Raw genomic sequence first — 13097 nt, 5'->3', positions numbered from 1 at the left:
AAATACTCGATAAAGGCCTCAGAAGACAACAGTGCTGGCGGGGACTCTGCCTTCCAGCCTTACGTCAGGAAGTTGACGGCAACGTCAAATTCAAACACTTCCATTCAAGAGACCTCGTGAGTGCACCGTTCTCAGTGGAAAGCAGTCTTCTGACATCTTTCCTGCTCTTTCCTGGGCATCAGGTCTGAAGGCAGACAAAAACATCCAGTTAAATTTCTCGTACATCCACAAGGCCTGACTCAGACTCCAGCAGAAGAAAACAGGAACTTGGCTAGCTAAAATAAACCGAACACAAGAACCTCTCTGAAGCTAACTCTCAAGAACAAGTAGAGAAGGAGGGGACATAAAGCAACTCTACACAAGCCAAGAATACCCCTCCCCAGGAAAGAAGGGACATGACAGGCCAGACCCCAGGGATGCGTGACCTCCCGAGGAGCCACCAGGCCTCCGATGAGACACTATATCTTAGCCGTCCCTATAATTTCTATGACGCAGGAGCAGGGGGTGGTAGGGATCAATATTCCAATATCCAACAAACAAGAAACCCCTAGTTTCAGTGTTGAGAAAAAGAAGAGTCATTTAAAGAACACTGTGCCAAAGAAGCGGGGAAGGCGATGGCACACCACTCCAGTACTCTTGCCTGGAAAATCCTATGGACGGAGGAGCCTGGTGGGCTGCAGTCCATGGGGTCGCTAAGAGTCGGACACGACTGAGTGACTTCCCTTTCACTTTTCACTTTCATGCATTGGAGAAGGAAATGGCAACCCACTGCAGTGTTCTTGCCTGGAGAATGCCAGGGACGGGGGAGCCTGGTGGGCTGCCGTCTATGAGGTCACACAGAGTTGGACACGACTGAAGTGACTTAGCAGCAGCAGCAGCAGTACCAAAGAAGTACAGTGTTTAGACAAAATGCTGTGTCAGGAAACTGACTGAAAGGAGGTGGGAATTCACCTCCTGCTGTAATACAAGCTCCACAAGGGGAAGGAGTTTTATCTGTTTGGCTTGCAGCACCCAGAACCATGCTTGGAACCTAGAGGCACTCAGACACTTGTCGAGTGAACAACAGGAAGAAGTGGCATCTGTACGACATGATTAAGGGCACAGACCATGAGTCAAATAGAGTTAGATTCCAATCCTGCCTGGTTCTGTTACTTAAGTCTCAACCTCTCGGAAATTCAAAACCCCCATCACAGGATTTTTGTTAAGGATTAAATGACAATGTGTTTAGCCACTCAGAATGCCTAGCACACAGGAAGCTCTCGGTAAATGGTGGCTCAGCTATTAATATAATCATCTCCTCTCTCCCGCCCCACTCCTCAAACTCCCTGGTCGGAGGGAGAAAAGAGAGGCAGAGTATCAGAGCGCTGGCCTGGGGCCTGCTCCAGCCTAACCCGCATCACGTGTGTCTGCCCCACCCCCAACAGCCTCGCTGCCCTCCTGTTCCCATGAGACCAGTGCCCACCCGTCCCTTCTCCACAGGGAGCGCCTTCTGTCCTGAGGAGGTGGACATCAGCACAGCCAGACAGCAGGCACCCCCAACCCCGACCCCTGGGAGAAGCCAGCGCAGCGCGAGAGACAGACGTCGTCTGAAAAGGCTCCCAGCCGACAGCCCGCTGCAGCTAAGAGCCAGGACGGCCTCCCACCACTCCCACACGGATCCCCCACCAGCGGCCCTAACATACTAACAGGGTTTTTACAAATTAGCACTTTATCAAGCTGCTAAGACCACCATTTCCTAAGCTGAGCCGCACGATTCTCCCGACAGCTCCACGCAAATGCGCGCCACAGCTCAAGGAATCAGGACAACTTGCCGGACAACTTCAGCTGGGGTGGGAGGGAGAAACAGCTCCTGCCCGAAGGGCCCCCAGCTGGCATCTCAGAGCTGCTGAAAATTCAAACTGCAAAAAGATCTGAGACAGCCCCAATTAACTCACCGAGCTGAGCATAGGATCCAGGTTTCCTGAGGACATATGTGCAGAGAACCTAGGAATTTCAGACTTACAGTCCTAAGCCAAAATCCTGGACCATTAGGTGGTGGTTGTGAATGTGTACGTGCAAAAGGGGAAGGAATGAGCAGGAAACTGACTCCTACGTGTGTCCTCTGCACTGCTGACCTCCCAGGAGACACAGCTGCAGAGGGACACACGTCAGCTTCTCACCCTAGTGACACCGCACCCTCTCATCCGAGGTCCCAAAATCACACCCACTCGTCCAAGGTCCCAACACTGCACCCTGACAGACACTGCACTCTCTCTTCCGAGGTCCCCAAACCACACCTTCTCATCCAAGGTCCTATAGCAGTGAGTGAAGCAGCAAAGCCAGGGGGGCACACATCAGGATCACAACTTCTGAACAAACAGGGCTCAGGGAGGGGAGGAGAGCACAAGATGTGAGAGGAGCAGCCCCCCAGGTGTGCTCAGGCCTGCCTTCCCTGCCCCTGCTGCCAACGAAGACGTCACCTCCAGAAACAATACACCCCTCCACCCACCGTGCTGCCAACTGACTCCCGCACCTGGATTATCATTCAACTGGAAGGAGAGACAGAGAAAGAATCCGTGACCGTCTCTATGCACGTGGGAGGCAGGGCAGGAGGGGGTGGACCCTCAGGGAGCAGGGCACACTCGTCAGACACACCAGCTCCAGCAAAGAGGTCAGACACACACACTCACCACAGTAGGACTTCTTGCTGAGCAACTGACCCCCAGCTCCACCAGGGCCAGCAACGTTACAAAACCCCACTTCCCAGCCCTCCTCGAAGCTGGCTGTGACCGTGTGTTCCACGTGCTGGCCAACAAGATGTGGGAAGAAGTATGTGAGCCTTCCAGAAAGACTGCTTTTGGGGAGCTTCTCACCTGGAGCTTCTCCGTCTCAAAGAAGATCACCTTTTTGTCTTTCTTTCCATTTCCTCCCTTTTGTGTTTTTCCTAGAAACAGAAAGATAATGGCTGGAGCTCTGGCAGCCATGTCTGACCAGACATGGTAAACTAGAGGAAGGCGATCACGTGTCAGGGCAGTGGAGTTAAGTCCGTTACACTCTCACCTGGCAATCCACGGGGGTGGACCACATGCTGCAGCTAAGCGGACCAGAACTTCTCTCTTTTCAGACAGAAGGAGCCGTCCTGATGACCATGGAAATGGCTACCGGCTGAGCCTCCCACCTCCGAGCTTCTCTACATAATGGAGAAAACCTTCTTACACGTTCAGGCCCTATTCTGCACTGACCTTTATCTACTAAGGGAAGCTCTGAAGGAGACAGAATGGTGCACGGTCCTGCATGGAGACAGGACAGACTCTGACTGGTGTCTGCTTACACAGAGCAACCTTGGCTGGACGTTCCTAAGTGGAAGCCCTGCTACTAAAAAAGAAGCAGAGCTTTTCTTGGAGTTAAGAGGAAGGAAGCTTCATCCTCAAGAAACCAAATATTCCACATCACCCATAACTGACTCTCAGAAGAAACTGACCCAGTGAGGGGGCATGGATTTGATCTCTTGGGTGATATTAACCTATAGATATTCCTCAGCAATTAAAATATTGCAAACCCCATGACTACCAACTTCTAATGCTTTCAGGCCAGCTTATCTCCTACCACCTTCTGCAGAAAAGCCTCACCATCACAGAGCCAGCAAACCTCGAACCCTTTCATTAACTCACCAACTAGCACACAGCCTTCCTCGGGGTGGTGCTCAGTTCATGTGCTGCTCTGTCCCCAAAATGCAAACGGCTGACAGGGACAACAGGGCTGGAGGCAGTTATGGAAGAAGGAAACGGAACTGTCCTCCCTGCAAAGTGTCGCCCCTGCTGGCCCAACCTCACCTCTTCTGCTAAAGCAGGAGCAGACGCACTTCTCTGCCCCAGAGCCAAGGTCAAGTTGAACTGTCCAAGAGTGAGAAAGACCATACTATGGTCACACTGCAATCGACAGGGCCAGAACAGGCCAGAGAATGGGGCTCAGGCGGTGGTGGGTGGCCTTGGGGCCTGTTTTGCAGCACGTGTGATTTACAGTGACTGCCTACCCTTTGCAGAGGGGAGGCGAAGGCAGGAGGATTTTTTCATGTCAAATATTAAGTAGGTTAAGGAAATAAATTCCCCCGAGTAGGGACAGAATCCTTCTAGGGCAGAAAAACAAACAATTAAGGGAGGAAAAAAAACTGGAAAGGGTACAGAAAGAAAAAAAAGAGACGAACTTTATGTAAGACAGACCTTATAAGGAAAGGTTACAGGAAATAGAGTCATTTGACACACAGATGAAAAAACTCAGGACACCTTCCCTGCCTTCAAGAGCAACTAGCGTTCCAGTGCCTAGAAGAGCACTGTGCACGCAAAAGGGCATTTACTGTTTGTTGTGCGTTAGTGGGTGCTCATCCTGTTCGACTCTGCGACCCCATGGACTGCAAACTGCTAGGCTCCTGTCCATGGGATTTCCCAGGCAAGAGTACTGGAGTGGGTTGCCATTTCCTCCTCGAGGGGATCTTCCGGACCCTGGGATTGAACCCGTGTGCACACACTGTGAGCCCCAGAGCCTAGCTCCTTGAACACGATGGGTGCAGAACAAATGGACATGAATGAAGCCAACCGTATTTGCTGTTCGCACCCCGTGTGCGTGGCACCGGGACCAGAGCAAACAAGAGAGACACCCCTGTCCTCAAGTAGCTTTCATCCTGGGGGAGAGAGCATGCAGGCAAACCCCACATGTCAGAGGGAAGCACGCGCGCGGAGGAAAGTACAGTGCGGGAGTGGGCGCGCCAGCTGTGGCAGCTGCTGCTGTCACCCGGCTGGTCCGCGACCAGGGCCACTCTGGCTGGGACACGCCTGGGGCACACGGGAGGAAGCAGGGAAAGCAGTCTGGAGGAGGGAAAGGAGGCTAACTGCAAAAACCGAGGGAATGCATGACCGTGACTTGGCTAAAGAACTATCACTGCAGACCGTAGGAAGATTCTGGATCAAAATACACAAGTGGAGTAGACAGAATATGCTAATGGATAAAGTGTGAGGGATGAGCATAAGAGAGGATGACCCAAAGAGTTTTTGCCTGAGGAGGTAAAAAGATAAATGAAGAACACACACAAACTTTCTTCCTGTCGGGTCCCACTGATGGCAGATGGAGTAATCCCTGGGCCATTCGCACTGTGCAGCTGTGTCTACTCCAGGGAAGCGGGTTCTCTCCCACACTCCAGATCTGACCAGGGTCAGGGGTATGTACCTTCAGATCCAGCCTCTCACCCTGACCCCTACTTCACTTCCAACATTCTAGGCCCCATGACCCTTCGCTAAGTGGATGGGCACATGGTCTCCAAGCCAAAGAATCTGCTCCCTTATCAATGCTGAACAGGTCCAGAACAGCTCAGTGCAGCTCTTAATAAAAAAAGGTCTACATTCTTAGCACATTCACCAACTGCTAGAGTTTCCTCCCCATACTTTGTGCCACCTAAGGAGGCAACATCATCTCCAACATGGCAGGAGGTGGCCCAGACTCGGGGGTGGAGGTGGAAGAACAGGAGATAAGAAAGGGAAAACAAGAGAGGCTGGAAGGTCTGCACCCCAAACCCACCCTAGAGCTGTGCCTGCGCTCAGCCATTCAAAAGCATCTCTTGTTCAAGGGAAGGCCTCCCGTCCCCACACACACTGGCCACCACCACCATCACCAAATCACCCATCAAGACCTGGCCCTCTCCTCTTCCACCCAACGTTCCAAAGAGCAAGAGTATTTGGCATTTCCATGAGATTCAGGTTTACAAGTATACTGTTTGGGGTTTCTTTTCCTAGCCAAACCCATATAAGCTATGTCCTGAACATTCAGCCTGAGACAGTAAGACCTACAGAAAAAAAGAATTCAAAATGGGGCAAAAGTAGGAAAGTGCTTCTTACTGATTATTCTCTAGGTCAATGACTGTAAGTCGTGCTAAATGTGTCAACGAAGTGTTTGCTGACTGCTCACGAAGTGGCCAACAGACAACAATCCCTGGGAGAGACATGCAGAAAGACAGTATTCTTACCCTCCAGAGGCTTACAATCCAATTCAGGAAGAAATAACCACAGGCACTACAGCAAACCAGCGAATACTGTCTTCCTGTACTGGGGGCCAGGCAACCAGGGCGAGGAGGATTGGGGTTTGGGTGAGAAGACACAGAGGAGGCACAGACAAGACTGGAGGCAGGATTCCGCCCAGCACGTGCAGGGGGCCGGGAGCAAGGTGACAACCGCCCGTGGACATTCACAGCCAGGTAGAAGAGCTGACTGGGGCCTTGCAGGGCAGCCCAGCCTTTGAACGGGCTGGCCACAGACAGGAGAGTGGTACCACGGAGGATGGAACTGCAGCCAGGTAATGTCCAGGAGGCCTGAACAAGCACTTGAGCATGAAATGAAGGGAGAACAGACTAGAATGACAGCAATGGGAAGCGCAATCTTAAAAGGAAACATTCTTACAATACTGAGCGCCAACTGTGCAGGTACAGTTTTAGACGCTGGACACGAGCAATTTCCAAAGACAATTTGAACAAAGAAATAACAAAGCAGATTAGCTATAGTAGGTATACAAACCAACTGCTGACTTCATTACCTGCAACCTGTTCAAGGGTAGGAAGGCTGACAAATACTTTATACCCCAGTCAGTGGCTTAACTTTATCTACAACTTCTCTAAAAACAGAATGTTTAAGATGCCTTGGTTAGGGACATACACGCATGAGATGAAAGGACAGCCATCTTTAATCCTTCATGGAATTATCAGTATTTTTGCTCCCCTGTGTTTTGCATAAGTTTGGATGAAAAGATCTGAAAATCCCCATCTTCCAAGCAGTAAAGCAAGGTTGTTGTTACCACACGATGGCCTCCATCACTGTTCCTCACCCTGCCACTGCCAAGCTCACCTTCCCTCTGCAAGAGTCTGAGGAGGTGGGGCCGGAAGACCTCTGACACCTGGTGCTGAGGGAGGCTTTCGCTCATCTGAGCCCCCTTTCACCCTCAAAGCGCCCCCAAAGCCTCAAGGGTCATGACAAAGCTGGCACTTTGGGCCTCATTGAAGACACAGCCACACGCACTGGGGGCCTGATAATGTCTTCCATCATCTCTCATCCTAACCCAAACCCCAAAATTGCCACAGGCTGAACATAAGCCTTCAAGGTCAGATGCTCCAGCTTCAGACAACTGAGCACCCAGCTGGGGGGTCAGATACCTCGGGGTGTATTGCAAGGACGTGGCCCCTCTCTTGCTGTATTTACAACACAGGGCAATTGCGATTCTGAGCCCCTCAGAGACTCTTCAGCACAACAAGGATGACTAAGACGCTAGCAGAGACTCCTTCTACACGTCCCCAGGCAGGTGGAGGCATATTTCCTAGCCCCAACCACAGGACACTATACGTGGAGTACATTCAAAATGGTATGATGGCTGGAGCTGCAACCCTGTGCCCTAACAAGAACGAAGAAGCCGAACACCAGCCTCCTCCACAGCCCCAGAGAGACTCAAGGAGGGCAAGGATGGAGGAAGAACAGTCTGTGGCCTTCACTCCGGTTGACAGCACCTAGCCCTCCTCTGACAGGCTGTCCTCCCGCCACATCCTTCTGCCAAGTCCCTCTTGCACAATTGCAGCCAAACACGCACAAGCCCAGTCTTCTGGCGACGCACAATGTGACTGCTAATGGAGGGTATGGCTCCACGGAAGACATCGCTGTCCCCAAATGAGGCGCCTTCTATTTGATCATCTGCCTGTGTGGCTCATGCATGCATCTGGGTTGTGTTCACCAGCTCTGCACATGGCACATGTCCATACTTATTACGGACTGTAATGGGTTGCGGGGGTGGGGGGGAAGGCGGGCGGGGGAGTCGAAGGGATTAGCTCCACAAGACTCTGACCCTACTGAGATTAAAGTCTTAAAACCAGACACACACACCTCTGCCAGCCATCACCCACCTCAGTGCTTATCGCAGCCTACACCGGAATCCTGCAGACACCAGGTTCCATGGACAGGGAATGTGAATCCACAAATAAACTGCGCCTTTAAAGATCCTCAGCAACCTAAAAGCAGCTGGTTTCTGGTATGAACCAGTCCTCAGAAAGCAACTCTCACTTCATCCATAAAGAACAAAGTCCAACAATTTGAGTTTTGTTTAAAAAAAAAATTAGGAAAAGAAATAATTGCTCCACACAGATAAAGACTCGGACACAATCACTGGTTCAAGAACAGGGCTTGGGGGTTTTCAAAGCGGCCAGAAGGCAGGCAGTTTTACCTGCTCTGCTAACACTAAACACGACTAGTCGAGGTCCGGGTGGAGTGGAGGGAAATGGCCCCAAGCAGAAGCCCTGGACTGCAGCAGCACAGGGCAGATGCGGGGCTCACGGTGGGGCCTCCGCCGCCAGGGCAGACCAAACCCAGCACAGCTGACCTCGCCGCACAGGTGAGCCCAATGTCGGAGGAAGCCGAGGCCAGAGGAAGCCCAGGCGTCCTCATCTCTCCTTTCCCTCCCTCCTCCTCTTTATTTAAAAAAGAAGGGCAGTATTTCTGTGCCTAAGAAATGTGATTGCAAGAGTCCTGTATCAGAAAACAGCAACTGAGACATTGCTCTGGCAAAATTTCCAGTATTATCACTTACCTGCTGAAAGTAATCATAAATCCTTCCTTCTCTCAGAAGAAAAAGAAAACGATGATTAACTTTTTTTAAAGGATTTCAGTAATACCTGGGATATCTAAAAGATCCTTAAACTGGCACCAGATGGTTATAATTTCAGTGTTTAAGGGAAGCTCTGAAGTGACATCATTTTACCCAGTGATCAGAGCTGGTTTCTTACCATATATTAGGGAGGCTTTATGTTTTGGTCTCCTGCCTCAAAGAAAGTACCACTCCAAACCAAGTATTAATACTGTGATGACGGGAGTAATGATACTACTGAAAACAGCAGCTGCAATTTATTAATCACATTACCACATGCCCAGGCACATCTCAGAGCCAATTATCTATCTTTCCTCATTTAATTCTCCTTGTGAGGTAGGTGCAATTATCAGGCTGATTTTACAGATGAGAAAAAGGAAACACAGAGAGGTTAAGTAACTTGCCCAAAGTCAAACAGTAAGTGATACAGCTGGCGCTTAACCCCAGGAAGTCTGGAACCACCCTCTGAACAGCCTCTGTCCTTTTATCTGCTAGCATCTTCATCCCAAAACAGCCCTTTGAGTCATCACTATCATCTGCAAATTACAGACGGGGAAAAGGAATGAAGAAGGGCCACCAAATAATCTGTCCAGCTTGTAAGCTACAGGGTCAGGAGTCCTCTCTGGGTCTCTGAACCCCCAAGGTCTACACTCTCCACTTCCCCACAGTCCAGGGCAGTCTGACCAACCAACACAGGACGTCTGTAGAGACAGCAGTTCCTAGGACCAGAGAGGTAACACTGGTCCTGAGGGCATACCAGCAGGGAAGAATGATGAACCATCGTGCCATAGGGAATCTGCTGTCTGCTGTCCACCCCATGGCTCTTAAACAGAACCTACTCTGTCATATCCTGCTCACGACCCACAGATGTGCTTATTATTTCCCATGGTATCTCCAGTGTGGCAGGACTTACCCAATCTCATCTCCCACTCTCCCCAAGAAGCCCAGCCCTCCAGTTTGGCCACCCCGCCCCTTCCCCGCAGCACCGCCCTTTCACTCGGATGTGGTTCGGTGGTTCCTGGCACCTGAACTCGCCTGTGCCCTTCTCTCTTCCATATCTCAGACCCCCTTGCCTCCTTGAGTCCTGCCTGAGCTCCTCCACCTCTGAGCGCCTTCGCAGTTCCAAACAATTTCACACTTATTCACATCCAAGCAGCACTGTTTGCCATTGTTTCTGTTTCTCCAATGGAAAATTCCTTAGGGGAACAGCCAACCGTGCAGGGCCTCAGGAGGCACAGCCACCAGAAGGCACAGGCTTGGGAGTCAGGCTGAGACTGGATCCTGACTGCCCCTGCCCAGCTGTCCAATCCCCAGTCAGACACCTATAAAATGCAGGTGCAAACCGAACCTCCTTCAGAGCACTTCTAAGAAGTAAATGAGAGACTGCATCTTGACACTGTTTTCCACAATGCTGGCAAAAATGCTCCATAAATAATTGCTTCAGCGATAACACATCAGGCCAGAGCCTGGCCTAAGACCTGCTGAGAGTGCCGCTGGAGTGTGACAAGCAGCGTCAATCCACTGACGGGCGATTAGTGAAGGTTAGGGGTTACTTGTTAGAACTAGACAAGAGAAAGAGGGAGCTCAAGGAAGTAAAATAGTAGAGTGGAACAGGAAAAATAGGATCCAAGGATGAAATCAAGTTGGTAAACACCTCCTGGATACTGACTGTGTAAGCACTCCAAGGGGGACACGGGAGTGTAAGCAAAGGCCCCCACTCACAGGGCTTACAATCTAGCTAAGCAGTTAAGACAACGCATAAAATAACTAAAAACACAAGTAAGTACATAACTGCTAAACAAATGGTACGGCTGGGGTTCCCAGCTTTTTTCAGTTATAATGACTCCTTTTACCATCAACTATTATTTCTGATCATTATGTGATATAAGGTATTCCTTACAACACCTTGTTGATTGAAAAAAATGCCTAACAATAAAAACAATCTACTCTTAACTCAACATTTTTCAATGAATTTGTATTTTGTTAATCACTACAGCATCTATGTGCACTGCAAAACAGTAGAACATATATACGTCATTAACTCAAGTTCTGATGTGTGATGAATCTACTCAACAGATTCACAAGCCTGGCCGATGGACAGTAAAGACACACACACATGCACACACACAATCTCTGCCCAACGCATGGGGAATCACTCAAAGAAATTTACTGATAACAGTTCAGAAGCTGGTAGAGACTAGATGACAAACTTCTAACAGATTCAAATCAATGAAAATTTAGCTAACTTAATTACAACAAACATTTAAATATTATAATGAATAAGAAATAGTGGAGGATGGATGGGATGAAGCTGGGTGGAGGGATGGGAATGTGAGCAGTGGCCCAGCCTGAAGCCTCCTCAGTGGCCCACTGAGGGGAGGGAGGAGGTGGTCATAACCTGGGCACAGAGTCAACCTGCCATCCGGAAGGGACACACCTGCTCAAGACACAAGCAGGACAGATGCCAGGAGCTCCTGTGCAAAGAGCACGGGCTCCAGAGTCCATGGGTCTGGACTTGAACCTGGGACCCACCCCTCACTGGGTCTGGTTAGTGAGGGCAGGCTCCTAAGCCCAGTCTCTGCTGTAAAACAGAGACCAGCACTGCCTGCCTCACAGGGAAAGAAGGGTTTTGAAGTGAGGCTAAAATAAGTAACCATCATGAAGTGAGCACAGTGTCCCAGAAGCAGATAACACCACGCTCTCACGACCACACCACAGAGAGTGAGTGTGAAGGTATGACCGAGCCCAGTGTCCCTCAAGCAGAAATTTACGGAAGGAAGAGTAAAGGAGCTCAAAAGGCACGAGGCATGCAGACTAGCACGGGACGGCAAAGCAGAAAACACCTAAGGATCAAACTATGAATTCAACGTTTGGGTAAATTCTTAAACTATTTTATCCATTAATTGTGTATTTTATTAATCACAAATCAAAATGTCTCATGCTGCAAAATTTTTGCGAAAATGACTAGTTTTTAAAAGCTTTATAAATAAAATCTATCCCTACCAAAAAACTGAGTTAAATTCAATCATCTTAAGAATATGTTTTACTTTCTTCCAGATCATTTCATAACAGTCCGTGTACTGCTTCAGAGTCGGGTGTGGAGCTGAAACAGAGGACAAGATAAAACAGGAACGATAAGACACAACAAGTAGTGTTCTATGTTTGTGTGAACACTGATAAATTACACAGTTTACAGGACAGCACTGGGAGCCTCTTCCCACCACCCCCAGTGTAAGGACTATGAAAACATCTATCGTGCACCAGGAATACGACAGGCATTAGGGGACAGGACATCTCGGGAGAGAGGATGGGACACAGGACAACGCAGGGATGGGAAAATTACCAAATTCTGTTCTGAATTTGGCCTGTTTTTAAAATTTGGATTTAAAAAAAAAAATGTGTATATGATATTACTATAGAAATCAGATGCTTTTTCAGAAGTGAAAACTAAAACTTAAAAACAAGACAACATGCCACTGTAGTGAAGAACACAGTTCTGATTGCAGAAGCTTCTCTACCTGTCCCCCAAAAGGGGGCTCCAACCAGTGTGGCCTCAGGTGGGGGATGGAGACCCCCCCAGGTGGGCTCCACACCGGTGAACTGCCCCTCAAGGACACAGAACTAGGCCCTAGTCCACCAGACAATGAGCAGGAGAGCCGCCTCTCCCCATGAAAGGCAGCTGGAGGTGCCACGGGACGAGCACCCTGTCACACAGCTGCCCAGCACACCAACGCCAGGCCCTCAGAGCAGCGGTTCTGTGCTATCCAGGCCACTGTGCCAGGGGGGTGGGAGAACCAGCCCAGGGACTTTCCGCTGCAAATCCTGGGAGCCTGAGCGCTAACAGAAGGCAAACCCAGGACTGAGAAGAGGACCAAAGCAAAGTCCGATTAGCAACTACACTCTGAGTTTACACGGTGCCTCTTTCTTCCATCAAGTACTTTGGAGACACTACTTGACCAGGCTCTTCAGGTTCTTTATTTAAACATTTTCCCAGCAAGTCACAGACATCTCGAGCACCCAAGAAAGCCATGTCCACTCTAAAAGATTATGAAGGGCCCACACACCCATACCAGTTTACTGGAGGGGAATCAGCAGAGCACCAAGACTCAAAGCACCCCTGCTCCTTGCTGTCCTGGCCAGGAACACAGGTTGCTTCTCAAAAAGGATTCTGAGATTTTAGGGAAAACTGAGTATCCCACAGGTCCCAAAACAGGCATCTAGAATGACAAAGAACAGAGTCACAGTCCTGCCTCACCCACAGCACAAATCAAGAGCCCAAGGGGCCTTGAATTATCTCTAAAACAAACCAAAGAAGGAATACAGGAGAGGGGGAAACAGAAGGAAAAGGAAAGGAAGAAAAAAGCTCATGCATTGTGCTGAGGTCACAGCAGATATCCTGAGATCCATTTTTATCTCAAGAGAGGGCACCGGGTGCTTCCACAAGCCTGTCTACT

General features: G+C 49.7%; 1 protein-coding gene across 21 annotated transcripts in view; it reads right to left on the bottom strand.

Moving 5' to 3' along the window:
- The window catches only part of MICAL3 (microtubule associated monooxygenase, calponin and LIM domain containing 3), a 156130-nt gene that overhangs the window by 106536 nt on the left and 36497 nt on the right, over nucleotides 1-13097 (bottom strand). Inside the window, exon 2 of one of the 21 annotated variants that reach the window (XM_044940894.2) lies at nucleotides 2853-2923. The exons of the other annotated variants lie outside the window; for them this stretch is intronic. The gene's annotated coding sequence lies outside the window, so the exon portion shown is untranslated. The remainder of the gene's footprint in view (nucleotides 1-2852; nucleotides 2924-13097) is intronic. 21 annotated transcript variants of the gene reach the window in all.

The sequence above is a fragment of the Bubalus bubalis genome, chromosome 4 (assembly GCF_019923935.1).
Source record: "Bubalus bubalis isolate 160015118507 breed Murrah chromosome 4, NDDB_SH_1, whole genome shotgun sequence".
Lineage (NCBI taxonomy): Eukaryota > Metazoa > Chordata > Mammalia > Artiodactyla > Bovidae > Bubalus > Bubalus bubalis.
This window is presented reverse-complemented; position numbering and strand designations above follow the sequence as displayed.